This window comes from Salmo salar, chromosome ssa20 (assembly GCF_905237065.1).
Source record: "Salmo salar chromosome ssa20, Ssal_v3.1, whole genome shotgun sequence".
In the NCBI taxonomy this organism is placed as follows: Eukaryota; Metazoa; Chordata; class Actinopteri; order Salmoniformes; family Salmonidae; genus Salmo; species Salmo salar.
This window is the reverse complement of record NC_059461.1, coordinates 71,327,532-71,345,814: the sequence shown is the minus strand read 5'-3', so window position 1 is coordinate 71,345,814 and position 18,283 is coordinate 71,327,532. Positions and strand designations below refer to the sequence as shown.

At 41.8% G+C, this 18,283-nt stretch overlaps 1 protein-coding gene across 3 annotated transcripts in view; it reads left to right on the top strand.

Annotated features, from left to right (window-relative positions):
* Positions 1-6,078: 6,078 nt before the first annotated feature.
* The window catches only part of LOC106581252 (CUE domain-containing protein 1), a 47,331-nt gene continuing 35,126 nt past the window's right edge, over positions 6,079-18,283 (top strand). Inside the window, exon 1 of one of the 3 annotated variants that reach the window (XM_045703891.1) lies at positions 6,079-6,513. The gene's annotated coding sequence lies outside the window, so the exon portion shown is untranslated. The other 2 variants (XM_014163188.2, XM_045703889.1) reach the window with 2 other exon arrangements.

Here is an 18,283-nt window from a genome sequence, read left to right as displayed (position 1 = left end):
TGCTCTAAGAGCTCAGATGCAAAAATTTAATCACCAATGTTTCGACAGCGAAGCTGTCTTCATCAGGGTATCATCAAACACTGCGAGATGAGTCATTTATATAGTGTCAAGAGACACACAGGTGTTTGTAATCATGGCCAAGTATGGCCTAATATCATTGGTTAACTCAAATATTTAAAAAAATGGCATACAAAGAACATACAAAAAGACAAACAAATGGATAGCATACGATCATAGCATTTGTAGTCTAAAATGTATCTAACAAACAATTACAATGGCAAAATCACACAACTCCTGTTCTGAACATTTGAGATTTACTATGCAATCTGATACACGTCAAATTAGTTTTCTTGATCTTCTGATCGTGTGTGAAGATAATGTTTTATACACTGATCTTTACAGGAAACCTACTGATCGTAACAGTTTGTTGAGGGCTGATAGTTGTCACCCACTGCCCTTGAAAAATAGTTTGCCCTACAGCCAATTCTGTCGAATCAAAAGAATTTGTATTAAACAATCAGATTTCGACAGAAATATGGCTGAGACTCAGGATAAATTCAAGGAGAGGGGGTACAACAATGATCAGATTAATATTGCCATTGAGAAAATTCAAAACAAAACGAGACATGACCTTTTTCAAGGTCAGTCTCGCAAAAAGACGCATTCTTGCGTTCTCACTACCCGCTATTCAAAGTGCTCTGAACAAATTAAAGGAATCGTTCACAAACATTGGCACATTCTGAAATATGATGATAGTCTCGTTAATGTGTTTTCTGATCTTCCCCTGGTCGTATTCTCGCGGGGAAGAAATCTCAGAGACCAATTGGTACACTCTGATTTACCACCCCAAGATATTCCTGAACAACGTCTATTTGCGCCCATACTGGATGGAAATTACAAGTGTAATGGCTGTGCTCAATGTAATGGCACTTATAAATGTAGATCCTTCAAACATCCCCAAACAGGGAAATCTATCCCAATTAAAGGTGTTATTACGTGTTCCACTAAGGCAGTTATTTATCTTATAACTTGTCCTTGTGGTAAAAATTATGTGGGTAAAACAAAGCGTGAATTAAAAGTACGTATCTCAGAGCATCGTAGCACCATTAGGTGCAAAAACTTAACTTACCCAGTTGCGGCCCACTTTTTGGAAGCAAACCATCCGATTTCGTCTCTGCGTTATATTGGTATTGAACATGTCACCCTCCCGAGGAGAGGGGGTGACCTTGATAATTTATTGTTGAAACGAGAGGCTGCCTGGATCTTTAATTTAAAGACCCTTTCTCCCTTCGGTCTCAACATAGACTTTGATCTGAAGCCATTCTTGTGATAATTGTGATTTTGCCATTGTAATTGTTTGTTAGATACATTTTAGACTACAAATGCTATGATCGTATGCTATCCATTTGTTTGTCTTTTTGTATGTTCTTTGTATGCCATTTTTTTAAATATTTGAGTTAACCAATGATATTAGGCCATACTTGGCCAGGATTACAAACACCTGTGTGTCTCTTGACACTATATAAATGACTCATCTCGCAGTGTTTGATGATACCCTGATGAAGACAGCTTCGCTGTCGAAACGTTGGTGATTAAATTTTTGCATCTGAGCTCTTAGAGTGTGCGGCTTTCCTTTATTTTCTAGTGTTCTACTCCGCTAGCCAGCACCTCGCCTTTAAAGGTGTGCGTTTCTTTTTTCTAGACCGAATACAACATGACCATGACATGCTTACTTACAAGTCCTTAACCAAACCAACAATGCAGTTTAAGAAGAGTTAAGAAAATATTTCCCAAATAAACTTAAGTAAAAAATTATCAAAAGTAACACAATAAAATAATAACGAGGCTATATACAGGGGGTGGTACCGAGTCAATGTGCGGGGGTACAGGTTAGTCGAGGTAGTTTGTACATGTAAGTAGGGGTAAAATGACTATGCATAGATAATAAACAGTGAGTAGCAGCAGTGTAAAAACAAATGGGGGGGGGGGGGGGGTGTCAAAGTAAATATTCCGGGTAGCCATTTGATTAATTGTTCAGCAGTATGGCTTGGGGGTAGAAGCTGTTAAGGAGCCTTTTGGTCCTAGAATTGGCGCTCTGGTACCGCTTGCCGTGCGGTAGCAGAGAGAACAGTCTATAACTTGGGGGGCTGGATTCTTTGACAATTTTTTGTGCTTTCCTCTGACACTGCCTAGTGTCTGGCTGGCTGGAAGCTTGGCCCCAGTGATGTACTGGGCCGTACGCACTCCCCTCTGTAGCGCCTTACGGTCAAATGCCGAGCAGTTACCATACCAGGCAGTGATGTAACGTGTCAGGATGTTCTCGATGGTGCAGCTGTATAACTTTTTGAGAATCTGAGGACCCATGCCAAATCTTTTCAGTTTCCTGAGTGGGAAAAGGTGTTGTCGTGCCCTCTTCATGACTGTCTTGGTGGGTTTGGACCATGATAGTTTTTTGGCGATGTGGACACCAAGGAACTTGAAACTCTCGACCCGCTCCACTACAGCCTCGTTACCGTTAATGGGGGCCTGTTCAGCCCGCCTTTTCCTGTTGTCCACAATCAGCTCCTTTGTCTTGCTCACATTGAGGGAGAGGTTGTTGTCCCTGACCTCCTCCCTATAGGCTGTCTCATCGTTGTCGTTGATCAAGCCTACCACTGTTGTGTCGTCAGTAAACTTAATGATGGTGTTCGAGTTGTGTTTGGCCACGCAGTCGTGGGTGAACAGGGAGTACAGGAGGGGACTAAGCACGCACCCCTGAGGGGCCCCAGTGTTGAGGATTAGTGTGGCAGACGTGTTGTTGCCAAACCTTACCACCTGGGGGCGGCCCGTCAGGAAGTCCAGGACCCAGGGCCTCAAGCTAAATGATGAGCTTGGTGGGTACTATGGTGTTGAATGCTGAGCTATAGTCAAGCTATATTGGGGCGGTAAGCAAATTCAAGTGGGTCTAGTGTGTCAGGTAAGGTAGAGGTGATATGATCCTGACTAGTTTCTTAAAGCACTTCATGATGACAGAAGTGAGTGCTATGGGGCAATAGTCATTTAGTTCAGTTACATTTTCTTTCTTGATTACAGGACATCTTGAAGCATGTGGGGACAACAGACTGGATAGCGAGAGATTGAATATGTCCGTAAACACTCCAGCCAACTAGTCTGTGCATGCTCTGAGGCCGTCTGGGCTGGCAGCCTTGCGAGGGTTAACACGCTTAAATGTCTTACTCACGTCGGCCATGGAGATAGAGTGCCCACAGTCCTTGGTAGCGAGCCGTGTCGGTGGCACTATGTTATCCTCAAAGCAGGCAAAGAAGGTGTTTAGCTGGTCCGGAAGCAAGACGTCGGTGTCCGCGACGTGGCTGGTTTTCCCTTTGTAGTCCGTGATTGTCTGTAGACCCTGCCACATACAGTGGCAAGAAAAAAAAAGTATGTGAACCCTTTGAAATTACCTGGATTTCTGCATAAATTTGTAATTAAATTTGATCTGATCTTCATCTAAGTCATAATAATAGACAAACATAGTGTGCTTAAACTAATAATTAATAAACTAATAAATAACTAATCAATTATTGTATTTTTCTTGTCTATATTGAATACATAATTTAAACATTCACAGTGTAGGTTGGAAAAAGTATGTGAACCCCTAGGCTAATGACTTCTACAAAAGCTAATTGGAGTCAGGAGTCAGCTAACCGGGAGTCCAATCAATGAGACGAGATTGGACGGAGGCTCTCCGCACTGCTAAAGCTAACTCTCTCTCCTTTGCTCTCATCCTTCTAGACCTATCTGCTGCCTTTGATACTGTGAACCATCAGATCCTTCTCTCCACCCTCTCCGAGTTGGGCATCTCCGGCGTGGCTCACTCTTGGATTGCGTCCTACCTGACAGGTCGCTCCTACCAGGTGGCGTGGCGAGAATCCGTCTCCGCACCACGTGCTCTCACCACTGGTGTCCCCCAGGGCTCAGTTCTAGGCCCTCTCCTATTCTCGCTATACACCAAGTCACTTGGCTCTGTCATATCCTCACATGGTCTCTCCTATCATTGCTACGCAGACGACACACAATTCATCTTCTCCTTTCCCCCTTCTGATAACCAGGTGGCGAATCGCATCTCTGCATGTCTGGCAGACATATCAGTGTGGATGACAGATCACCACCTCAAGCTGAACCTCGGCAAGACGGAGCTGCTCTTCCTCCCGGGGAAAGACTGCCCGTTCCATGATCTTGCCATCTCGGTTGACAACTCCATTGTGTCCTCCTCCCAGATTGCTAAGAGCCTTGGCGTGACCCTGGACAACACCCTGTCGTTCTCCGCTAACATCAAGGCGGTGACCCGATCCTGTAGGTTTATGCTCTACAACATTCGCAGAGTACGACCCTGCCTCACACAGGAAGCGGCGCAGGTCCTAATCCAGGCACTTGTCATCTCCCGTCTGGATTACTGCAACTCGCTGTTGGCGGGGCTCCCTGCCTGTGCCATTAAACCCCTACAACTCATCCAGAACGCCGCAGCCCGTCTGGTGTTCAACCTTCCCAAGTTCTCTCATGTCACCCCGCTCCTCCGCACACTCCACTGGCTTCCAGTTGAAGCTCGCATCTGCTACAAGACCATGGTGCTTGCCTACGGAGCCGTGAGGGGAACGGCACCTCCGTACCTTCAAGCTCTGATCAGTCCCTACACCCAAAGAAGGGCACTGCGTTCATCCACCTCTGGCCTGCTCGCCTCCCTACCTCTGCGGAAGCACAGTTCCCGCTCAGCCCAGTCAAAACTGTTCGCAAGCTCCCTCACGATGCCAGGACAGCGGAGTCAATCACCACCTTCCGGAGACACCTGAAACCCCACCTCTTTAAGGAATACCTGGGATAGGATTAAGTAATCCTTCTCAACAAAAGTTAGGTGATGCAAAAGGACAACGACCCAAAACAAAGAAGTAAATCAACAACAGAATGGCTTCAACAGAAGAAAATACGCTTTCTGGATTGGCCCAGTCAGAGTCCTGACCTCGACTTGATTGAGATGCTGTGGCATGACCTCGAGAGCAGTTCACACCAGGCATCCCAAGAATATTGCTGAACTGAAACAGTTTTGTAAAGAGGAATGGTCGAAAATTCTTCCACAACATTGTGCAGGTCTGATCCGCAACTACAGAAAACGTTTGGTTGAGGTTATTGCTGCCAAAGGAGGGTCAACCAGTTATTAAATCTAAGGGTTCACATACTTGTTCCACCCTGCAGTGTGAATGTTTACATGGTGTGTTCAATAAAGGCATGAAAACATATAATTGTTTGTGTGTTATTAGTTTCAGCAGACTGTGTTTGTCTATTATTGTGACTTAGATGAAGGTCAGATTATACTTTATGACCAATTTATGTAGAAATCCAGGTATTTCCAAAGGGTTCACAAACTTTTTCTTGCCACTGTATGCCTCGTGTCTGAGCCGTTGAATTTCGACTCCACTTTGTCTCTGTACTGAGGTTTTTCCTGTTTGATTGCCTTATGGGGGAATAACTACACTGTTATTATTCGGCAACATTCCCAGTCACCTTGCCATGGTTAAATGCGATGGATCGGCTTTCCGTTTTGAATGCTCTCCATTCAAAGACTCAATCATGGACATTCTTACTGACACTTGTGGCTGCTTTACGTGATGTATTGTTGTCTCTATCTTCTTTCCCTTTGTGCTGTTGTCTGTGGTGTTGCTACCATGCTTGCTGTGTTGTCGTTTTAGGTCTCTCTTTATGTACTGTTGTGGTGTCTCTCTTGTCGTGATGTGTGTTTTGTCCTATATCTTTAATCCCAGCCCCCATTCCCGCAGGGGGCCTTTTGATTGGCCGTCATTGTAAATAAGAATTTGTTCTTAACTGACTTGTCTAGGTAAATCAAATAAAAATACTGTTCGACTGAACGTTGAAATAGGCAAAACGAGTGACCTAAGCGACTTTGGTCGTGGTATGATCGTCGATTCCAGGCAGGCCAGATACAGTATTTCAGAAAGGTCTGCACCTCCTGGGCTTTTCACGCATTCACGACAGTGTCTAGGGTTTACCGTAAATGGTGCGACAAACAAAAAAACATCCAGTCAGCGGCAGTCCTGTGGACGAAAATAGCTTGTTGATGAGAGTTGGAAGGAGAATGCCAAGAATTGTGCAAGCTATCAGGCGGGCCAAAACAGACAAATAACTGCACAGTACAACAGTGGTGTGCAGAACGCACAACTCATTGATCCTTGTCACGGATGGGCTATTGAAGCAGACGACCACACTGGGTTTAATTTGTATCAGCTAAAAACAAAAAGAAGCGACTCCAGTGGGCACGCGATCCATTGCCACATCCTGCCTGGTATCAATAGTACAGGCTGGTGGCGGTGGTGTACAGCCGTCCAGTCTGCATCAACTGCGTGATGCCGTCGTGTCAGCAATGTTTTCGACTTTTAGAATCCATGCCCTGAAGAATTCAGGCAGTTCTGGAGGCAAAGAGGGGTTCGACCCGGTACTAGATTGTTGTACCTAATAAACTGGCCGGTGAGTGTACATTTGCACTCTCATTCCACTCCGCCATCACCACACATACATCATCTCTGCCATCACTGGGCTTCTGCTCCTGGGCATGTGGCAGCCTGGCAGCTTCTGTGTGTCTGTCCTTCTGCAGCCTGTGTTGTGGCCCTGGCATGTGGCAGTATAATGGATCCATTCATTACCATTCAAGTCCTAAGAAACACATCGCATTTGTCACTTAATCATTCAGTACACATTTACACTTGACAGTTTCCCCAGATATTTTCATCATTCTGTATTGTGTATTATGGTTACATATTGGTTGAACTTGGATAGTGATTTAAGCATGCCCAAAGGGGTATGGTATATGGCCAATATACCACTGTTAAGGGCTGTTCTTAAGCACGACGCAACGTGGTATATTGGCCATATATCACACCTCCTCGGGCCATGTTCTATATTTGAGTTACTTTTGAAAGCAAAAGTTCCTCCACATTATTGGCATTGTTGAATTCGTTTTTCGTAATAGCAAGTTAGGACTGATGGTTTGGTTAGCTGAACTAGCAAGTATGTTTGGTTACCAAGGCAACTAGTGTAGCTAAATAGTAGCTCAATTTCCTAGCTACATTATAGGTATCACCAAAGGGAGGAATTAGGTCAGTCACACATATTGCTGACCTAAAAAAAGACAATATAGGATATCTGAAGGAAAGGGTAGGCTATGTGTTTTTTTTTTGTCTCACTATAAAGTGCAGTACATTTCTGTCATTATGTCTTCAGACATTCATCAAACATACATGCTTTCCACTGAAGCGCAGGAGTGTAAATTCTGATCGTGCGCCTCTATAACAGTAAAAGGCTACCCTTTCTCATGCGCTCACTGCTGTATTTCTCCCATTTCTCCGCTAGGAAGCTGTATTGTTCTTTGTTTCTGGGACAACACGATGCAGGCTCTGTGCCTCCGACTGACAGACATTTTTTCTCTCCAGTGCTCTGGTTTACTACTATTATCAGCCAACATAAGGACAGTTTTGTGGACAGTTCTCTGTTGCAATATTTCGGACTATCAAAAACACTGGCACTGAAGGGAGTCAACCACAATCTGTTTTTGTCAATAAAAAAACATTCACAGGAGAAATCACCGTCGTAGTTCCCCTTCGGAAACCATTTGTCTGCTTTTCAATTAGTAAGTAACATTAGCTACATTTGTTGTTTTCCAGCTAGCTAGCAAGTTATGCTATCAGGAATAACCACATTAGCTAACGCCAGCTAGATGCCAATTTGTTTTACTTGCTAAGTGATTTAAAACAGACAACGAAGGAACGTTTTAAGTGTTCACAATTTACGAAGATTATGAATATCTGAAGGACCCTTGGTAAAGTGAACCTTGATGGATTTTTCCATGTTTTCATGGTGGAATTGGGAGTCAGCGAGGCCCTAAGAACAGAAGCGTCCCAGGATTGCACCATGGCACATTTGTCACAGATAGAACAAGGGTTAGTTATAAACATATTTGGTTGTGTCCCGAGTAGTTAACGTTACCGTTAGTTATCTAGCTAGTGAACAGAGATGTGCTTGCTTGTCTTAACTAAATGCTATCGTATTTGCATCATACTTTTTTTATGCACTACAGTATTTCAGCCAGCTAATTTATTGCAATGCCTACATCTACAGTTTCCATTCCCTTCACACAATCCACTTCATTAAGATAACTAACGTTAGTTTGCATTCACTGATTTAGCTGACTAACGTTAGCTGTCCTCATGAACAGTAAATGTTAGAGAATGTTTTAATATCATAAACACAAATCCTAAACAAACATCATATAAAGGTAACTGCCAAAATAAAGGAAACACTTGGGTAAATTAGTGATACAAAGTATTATGAAAGTATTTGCTTCAACACAGGTGTGGTTCCTGAGTTAATTAAGCATTTAACATCCCATCATGCTTAGGGTCATGTATAAAAATGCCCAGTTGCCCATTTGTTTGGGCTACCATGGCTAGAAGGGGAGATCTCAGTGACTTTGAAAGAGGGGTCTCAAAGGAGCATAGGGGATTTAAAGTGTGTCAGTCATTCAATCACCCGATCTCAACCCAATTGAACACTTATTTAGATTATGGAGCTGTGTCTGAGAGCGTTTTCCACCACCAACAACGAAATACCAAATTATGTAATTTCTCGTGGAGGAAGGGTGTTGCAGCCCTCCAATAGAGTTCCAGACACTTGTACAATTAACGCCAAGCCGCATTGAAGTTGTTCCGGCGGCTTGTGTTGGCCCAACACCCAATCAAGACACTTTACACCATTTGATTTATGTTGGCGTTACCTTTATTTTGGCAGTTACCTGCAGTTGACAGGAATTTGTTCATAAAGCCATCTAGCAGCACGTGCCTGATTTTAGTCAGCAACACAAACCAAGAAAGCTGCTAGAGAAATGTTGTGATGTGATAGTTCACCGTTTAATAACAAAACACTGTAAAGATGTATTTACCATCAATAAGATGCAGAGACTTACGTTATCTCACATAGTATATTATGAAAGTTCACGTGCCAACAAAGCTTTAACAATAAAATGGCATGAAAGGCTAGTATCTTGATAATAATGAAATTATAGTGCCTTTTTATCATGAATGTGCTCAAAATATGTTCTGGCTGTCATTCCTACGCTGTGCCAGCTAAACAGTGCAACATTGTTGATGGTGTTCATAAGATGTCCAAGCATGTCTTTGTCAAGAATGATGACATTCTCATGTAACACAGACTGCTCTGATATGTCCAAAACATCTTGGCTGCTTTTATGCCACTCTGTCTTAAGTCTGAACTGAGAATCCATAAAAATTCCTCTTTTCGTGCTCTTGGATTTCTAGGTTTCAAAATATTCTGGGTCAGGAGTTTGTTCACACTTTGGGCTCCTTGTCTTTGGTTGTCTCTTTTCCATAGAACACCTTCAGATGATAGCCCATGAATTGCCCGGTGAGGCTGAACAGAACTCACCACCATGTTTCCAGATGAGTGTCAGATGCGCTTACTGTTCAATAGAAATGTTTTGGACCGCTGCCTATGACTTGAGAGATCACAGAGATGGTATTCTGAAGGTTTGCTCAGTTGGCCTCGTTCTCTCCATCCCACTCTCATGATGACCCAGAGCGTGCCAAAGTTAACTGATTGTTGAGTTTAAGAAGCTCCCCCATCTTTTGAAAACGTGCACATTATCAATACTGTGAAGCCAATCATATGGATGGGTCAACAATTTCAAATGAGTATATGTTCGGTAATGGGCCTAGTTTATGTAAAGTGTTACCTGTGTAGCAGTGTTAATGTTAGCTGTCAATTGCCGGCTTTTGCCCCCCCCCCACACACACACACACACAAAAAATAATAATAATATGAAAACATGGCCAAAATGACCGGCAGAAAAAACATCCATTGAAAAATAATGCTGTTCATGGATGGAAATATCAGTCGATGTACAGTGCATTTGGAAAGTATTCAGACCCCTTGACTTTTTCCACATTTTGTTACGTTACAGCCTTATTCTAAAATTGATTGATGATGGCGAACCAAAAAAATAATTAAATCTACACACAAAGCAAACTTTTTTTTTGTTGCAAATGTATAATAAAAAAACTGAAATATTACATTTACGTAAGTATTCAGACCCTTTACTCAGCACTTTGTTGAAGCACCTTTGGCAGCGATTACAGCCTTGAGTCTTCTTGGGTATGACTCTACAGGCTTGGCACACCTGTATTTGTGGAGTGTCTTCCATTCTTCTCTGCAGATCCTCTCAAGCTCTGTCAGGTTGACTGGGGAGCAAAGCACAAATGTTTTCAGGTCTCTCCAGAGATGTTCGATCGGGTTCAAGTCTGGTCTCTGGCTGGGCTACTCAAGGACATTCAGAGACTTGTCCCGAAGGCGCTCCTTGGCTATATTTATCCTACCATTTCTACTGTTCTGCGTGCCATTTATGATTTTCATATGCACATTTTCATGGAAAAGTTTTATTTCAACAATAACGTTTTCATTTCTCGAAATTGTCAAGTGGTTAATCATGTAAAAATCTTAATTAAAATTATATAATCTAAAAGTTAAGTCAACTAATGCGAGATCACCAGCCTCTGTTTTATGGACACATTAATACACCGTGATCCGTTGGCGGCTTAAGAAATTAGCGCATGAAACACATAGCCTATAGGCCAATGCTGCAGAAGGCCTATAATTTCCATTGCTCTTTCACACCAAGGATCAGTTATTATCGAGGGGGAGATTGTTGGAAAGATTTTTCAAATATCTAACTGTGAGGAACTATAGTTTTAATATATTATCATTCACAATGGATGATAAAACACTTTCCTACCATAACTGTGGGAAGTAATGGTGCTAAATTGCTCCCTCAACATTATCAGGACAGAGAAACCAGAAGACACATGCTCACATGGAGCGCTCCAAACAAAAGACAATTAAAAAATGTACAAATCTCGTAAATTATGTTTATGAAATAAATCAAAACTTGTTTCTCACAAGTGTAGCGCGCAACATTTTCTCTCCAAGAATGAGAACAGTAAATGACTAATTAATACATGCTTTAACAGAAATGTATGTAACCAAATGACGAAGATTAACGGTACATTTACTACTGATGACATATATAATTGGGAATTGATAATAAAAATAATCAAAGAGCGAACAATTCACACAGGGAAACAATGAATACGCATGAATTGGCGGGTGACAGTTGAGCCATTCTGGAAAGAGACTCATCTTCGCCACACACCACTCGCCGTCTCAACTTTATTTATTTTTTGTGTACTTTTTACCCCGTTTTCGTGATATTGTTGCATCTCCCGTACGGATTCGGGAGAGGTGAAGGTCGAGAGCCATGCGTCCTCCAAAACACGACCCTGCCAAGCCACACTGTTTCTTGACACACTGCTCACTTATCCCGGAAGCCAGCTGCACCAATGTGTCGGAGGAAACACTGTAGAACTGGCGAACGAAGTCAGCGTGTGTGTGCCCGGCCCGCCACGAGTCGCTAGAGCGCGATGGGACAATAACATCCCGGCCGGCCAAACCCTCCCCTAACCCGGACGACGCTGGGCCAGCCTGGGATCGAACCCGTGTCTGTAGTGATGCCTCTAGTACTGCGCTACACCACTCGGGAGGCCAATGTCTCAACATTTTTTAATTATGCTCAAGACACATTATCTTCACACATTTTAGATGGATTTCACTGACATCTGCAACTCAATAATCAGCTAGGCCTATTGCCACGGGCGCTGCCCAAATTGCAGGTTTCCCAAATAGGCATAAGCCTACGAGCTTGTGATTTGAAACACCACAGCAATTTTTTTTAAATAAGCTAATGATCCTCGATTCCTCTGTGGCTAAGTCATGCTTTCTGGTAAAGTATTTTTAATTATTTTATTTATTTCTGTATTGACAGGAGTAGTTATATAATTTTAGCACATTTATTTTTATTTACTTCACTATTGGACCCAACGCCAAAGTCATTTCTCTCCTGTTCGATTGGTTTTCATATCCTAGTCATATTAGCAACCCATCCTAATTGTTGCATCTTTAGATTCCCCCTCTTTCTATGTTTCTAACAGAGATTTTCATCTCTGTCACATATGTAACCGTATCCGTTGGTCTGTTTAGATTGGTGCTTTCCCGCGAATTGCATTTTGGCAAATGTTTGAAAGTGACGTTTTATTGGCTGCTTCATTACATGAGTTGCATGTTCTGTTAAGATGCATTACCAGAATCTAAAAGTGATTTCTGTCGTTCTGAGTAGAGTGGGTGGATGCCCTAACTGGTTATGTACCCAATGCATTTGGGTCTGGTAAATTTCTCAAACGGCTGGTAAATAAAAAATCTTCCCGGTCACGTTGTCTGGCGCCACATTTTACTAACGGATACCCTGCTGCGTAGTAGCACTGTTATTGCCTTGCTATATAGTACTTTAGTAATTACACTGTTATTACATTGCTATATAGTACATTAGTAATTGCACTGTTATTACATTGCTATATAGTACTTTAGTAATTACACTGTTATTACCTTGCTATATAGTACATTAGTAATTGCACTGTTATTGCATTGCTATATAGTACATTAGTAATTGCACTGTTATTACATTGCTATATAGTACTTTAGTAATTACACTGTTATTACATTGCTATATAGTACATTAGTAATTGCACTGTTATTACATTGCTATATAGTACATTAGTAATTGCACTGTTATTACATTGCTATATAGTACTTTAGTAATTGCACTGTTATTACATTGCTATATAGTACATTAGTAATTGCACTGTTATTACATTGCTATATAGTACATTAGTAATTGCACTGTTATTGCATTGCTATATAGTACATTAGTAATTGCACTGTTACTGCATTGCTATATAGTACATTAGTAATTGCACTGTTATTACATTGCTATATAGTACATTAGTAATTGCACTGTTACTACATTGCTATATAGTACATTAGTAATTGCACTGTTACTACATTGCTATATAGTACTTTAGTAATTGCACTGTTATTACATTGCTATATAGTACATTAGTAATTGCACTGTTATTGCATTGCTATATAGTACATTAGTAATTGCACTGTTACTGCATTGCTATATAGTACATTAGTAATTGCACTGTTACTGCATTGCTATATAGTACATTAGTAATTGCACTGTTACTGCATTGCTATATAGTACATTAGTAATTGCACTGTTACTGCATTGCTATATAGTACATTAGTAATTGCACTGTTACTGCATTGCTATATAGTACATTAGTAATTGCACTGTTACTGCATTGCTATATAGTACATTAGTAATTGCACTGTTACTGCATTGCTATATAGTACATTAGTAATTGCACTGTTACTACATTGCTATATAGTACATTAGTAATTGCACTGTTACTACATTGCTATATAGTACATTAGTAATTGCACTGTTACTACATTGCTATATAGTACATTAGTAATTGCACTGTTACTACATTGCTATATAGTACATTAGTAATTGCACTGTTACTACATTGCTATATAGTACATTAGTAATTGCACTGTTATTACATTGCTATATAGTACATTAGTAATTGCACTGTTATTACATTGCTATATAGTACATTAGTAATTGCACTGTTATGACATTGCTATATAGTACATTAGTAATTGCACTGTTATGACATTGCTATATAGTACATTAGTAATTGCACTGTTATGACATTGCTATATAGTACATTAGTAATTGCACTGTTATGACATTGCTATATAGTACATTAGTAATTGCACTGTTATTACATTGCTATATAGTACATTAGTAATTGCACTGTTATGACATTGCTATATAGTACATTAGTAATTGCACTGTTATTACATTGCTATATAGTACTTTAGTAATTGCACTGTTATTGCATACTAATGAAGTTGAGTGGTTTGTGTCAGTTATTTAAATGTTTATTTCTATCTCCATTGAAACCCCCATAACCTCTGGATCTCTGTCTCCCACAAGGCCAGTGGTCTGTCCATCCATTTGATGATCAGAGATAAAGACTGATGGAGGAGGAAGCATGTTAAAAAAACCTGACCCCATCTTCTCCTTTACGTCTGCTTGTTCCAGACAGCTGCTGCCACTCCCTTCCCCCTTCACAGTGTCCCCAGTTTGCATATGGCTCCTGAGTCCTGACCCTCTGTTTGGCCCTCCCAGGGGATGCTGGGAAAGGCAGGCAGACGGGCCAGAGGCCCATCTGAATAACCCCCTTCTCCCCTGTTGTCCCCCTCTTATGTCACCCCACGGTAATCGTCAGTGGTCATGTGATGCCACATGGGAACGTTCTCCTCTATCCCAGAGTTCTGTGTGGATAAGGGGATGAAAGGGTTGGGCGGGGACCCATTGACTAGTATGGTCTGTCTATGGGCTGTTTTCACTACCTGCTGTAGCCCTACATTGATTTAATCTCTCTGTTTTATCATGAAATCTTTCAGTGAGTCTTAGTAACCATGGTATTAACATCCAACTTTTTGACTGGAAAGTTTTGTTCTATCACTTTCTTCTGTGTTTAAAACAACTTAATATAAAGGTGCTTTCTGCTTTGACAGTAAAAAATATACAAGCCATTTATTTGCCATTTCATTAAAGGGCATCTCAAGCGCATTCTTCCCTGGGTTGTGTTGGGTGAAATTAGATCCATGAATCATCTCAGTGAGTTGTTCAACTCCCTCCCTTGGGGTAGTTGGAGGTAAAAACTGAGAGATGGCCCAGAAAGGGCCTGCTATCTCCATTATTGTCATTAGTTTTATAACGTGTGTTCTGACAGATGCAGCAGGCACACACATTTAAGGCTTCCAGGAAGACAGGAAGAGGAGGACGACAAATGGGAGAGGGGCGGTTGGTTGAAATTGTCAATAACACTTTTACTGACACCGATCTGCCCTCCACTCACTCACTCACTCACTCACTCACTCACTCACTCACTCACTCACTCACTCACTCACTCACTCACTCACTCACTCACTCACTCACTCACTCACTCACTCAGTCAAGCACTCTATAACATTCTATCTCTCACTCTGCTCCCTCATTCACTCACTCTCTTCCTCCTCTGTCCCCAGAACCAGGTCATTGAACAGGAGGATTATGGGTTGTCACTGTCACAGTAGTCACTAGGCTTTGGTTCAGTGCTCCGTTGTCTCTGCTTTGTCTGTCCCACTCCCATCATGCTTATGGGTCACAAATGATTACTATAATTGGTTCAGGGAGGCAGGCAGCGCTTTTTCTTCTTTTCCTACGTTTTTATTTTTACCTCTGACCAGGAAGTTGAAAGAATTCACCAATCCTACGCTGCTGTTCAAAACATGTTATTGGTCGTGTACATTTATTTTGCAGATGCTATCGCAGGTGCAGTGAAATGCTTATGTTTCTAGCTCCAACAGTGCAGTATACACTGAGTGTACAAAACCTTAGGAACACCTTCCTAATATTGAGATGCATCCCCTTTTGCCCTCAGAACAGCTTCAATTGGTCAGGGCATGGACTCTACAAGGTGTTAAAAAGCTTTTCACAGGGATGCTGGCCCATGTTGACTCCATTGCTTCCAACAGTTGTGTGAAGTTGGCTGGATGTCCTTTGGGTGGTGGACCATTCTTGATACACGGGGACACTGTTGAGCATGAAAAACCCTGCAGTGTTGCAGTTCTTGACACACTCAAATTATTGTGCCTGGCGCCTATTACCATACCCCGTTCAAAGGCACTTACGTCTTTTGTCTTTCTCATCCACCCTCTGAATGGCACACATACACAATCCACGTCTCAAGGCTTAAAATTCCTTTAAATGAACATCTCTCCTCCCCTTCATCTACACAAGGTATTCCCAAACTGAGGTACAATGCCGTCGGGGGTACGCCAAATAAAAATGTGATTCACATTAAAAAAAATACTTATACACATTTTTAAATAAATACATTTCTTCACATTTTCAAACAGTACATTTATATTTTGCAACAGGGCTATACATTTGGGTGAGGTTTTTTTCTCACCTGAGTAGCCTCGTTTCACTGCCTAAAATAAAATTGTGCTAAGCAGGGTTCCATCCCGGAAGGTGTCTCCCCCTTCCCTGGAGAACGGAGCTGGTCTCGACCCAACCATGGAGGTACGCCACTCGCCGTGGAAGTCGAAGGCAGCGTCCTCTGGCAACGGGCGTCTCAATGGAGATGTTGAGCCCGGAACTGACACAGACCAGAAACAGCTTTTCCGCCCTGGATCCAGAGGTTCCGGCGCCTTCGTCCGTGGTGGCTTTTCAATCAAGATCGGATCTGGAGGTACCTGTGTCTTCGTCCTCGGCTCTGTCTCCCTCACTGGTAGCTTCTACCTTGGGTTCAGATCCTCGGAGCTCCCAGCCTCACCAGACCGTGAGGCTGCCTGAGAGCCCGGCCCATAAAACATTACCAGCTGTCATCATAGGCAGCTCTATGGTGTGTAACAGCTCGGTCCCCAAGGCAAAAACCCTGTGCTACCCAGGAGCACAGGACATAACAAGGCTGTTTCCGACTGTTCTACCACAGATGCCGGGAGCTGACACTGTCGTAGTCCATGTGGGGTCAAACGACATCAGGAGGGCTAGCTCGGAACATTTGAAAATTGATTTTAAAGAACTGATTTTAGCATTAAAAGACTCCAAAATACAGCCAATAATTTCAGGTCCAGTACTATCGTTGGGCCGCGGGTGTGAAAGATTCAGCAGACTGCTGGCATTACACATCTGGCTAAAAGACTACTGTAGCTCTGCTGGAGTCACTTTTATTGATAACTTTGACGCCAGGATGATTTGGATGGACTCTGTCATTCTTGTAGAGTATCTTCTGTTTCCAGAAGGACTCTGTTCACGCATTTCAAGGCTGCGTTAAAACAATGACTGGTAAATGATCCAAGACCAGCTCAGATAATCCCTACCATTGTGACAATGAGTCATCATAATGCTGCATCAAATGTACATGATCTTAGGGGCATTGGCAAACATAATGTAAGTAATTCATTAAATGTATGTACCCCTAATTGCACCGAATACATCTGTTTATCCTACAGCTATTGTAAGCAGTAGTCATGAGCCTATAAACCAGAGTTACACTGTTAGCACTGAGGCGGTGTGCAATAGTAGGAAGACCACTTTATGCAGCTCACCCTGCAATATCAGCTACAATGTAAATAACATGAGTAAGTCTACCTCTGATAAGCTTCCCAGTAAAGCATTAAAAACAATCCCATATTAACGTATATAGCCTAAGAAACAAGGTCCATGAAGTCAATAACTTGCTTGTAACAGATGACATTCATATTCTGACTATCTCTGAAACTCACTTAGATAATACCTTTGATGATACAGTCGTAGCAATACATGGTTATAACATCTACCGAAAAGACAGAAATGCCAACGGAGGCGATGTTGCGGTCTATTTTCAGAACCACATTCCTGTAAAGATTAGAGAGGATCTCATGTTAAATACTGTTGAAGTAATATGGCTACAGGTTCATCTGCCTCACCTAAAGCCCATTCTTGTGGGAAGCTGCTATAGACCACCAAGTGCTAACAGTCAGTATCTGGATAATATGTGTGAAATGCTTGATAATGTATGTGACATCAACAGAGAACTATATTTTCTGGGTGATTTAAATATTGACTGACTGGCTATCATCAAGCTGCCCACTCAGGAGAAACTTCAAACTGTAACCAGTGCCTCATTGGCAAACGTACTGCAAATAAAGAAATCATGTGACTAAATAAATATAAACTCCACTATGAAACAAAGATAAATTGTATAAAGAATGTTAGTAAAAAGCTTTGGGGCACCTTAAATGACATTTTGGGAAAATTTAATTAATTGAATCAGATGGCTCATTCATCACAAAGCCCACTGATATTGCAAACTACTTTAATGACTTCTTCATTGGCAAGATAAGCAAACTTAGGGATGACATGCAAGCAACAAATGCTGACACTACACATCCAAGTATATCGGACCAAATTATGAAAGACAAGAATTGAACTTTTGAAATCCGTAAAGTCAGTGTGGAAGAGGTGAAACGATTATTGTTGTCTATCTACAATGACAAGCCACCAGGGTCTGACAATCTAGATGGAAAATTACTGAGGGTAATAGCAGACGATATTGCCACTCCTATTTGCCACATCTTCAATTTAAGCCTACTAGAGAGCATGTGCCCTCAGGCCTGGAGGGAAGCTAAAGTCATTCCGATACCCAAGAATAGTAAAGACCCCTTTACT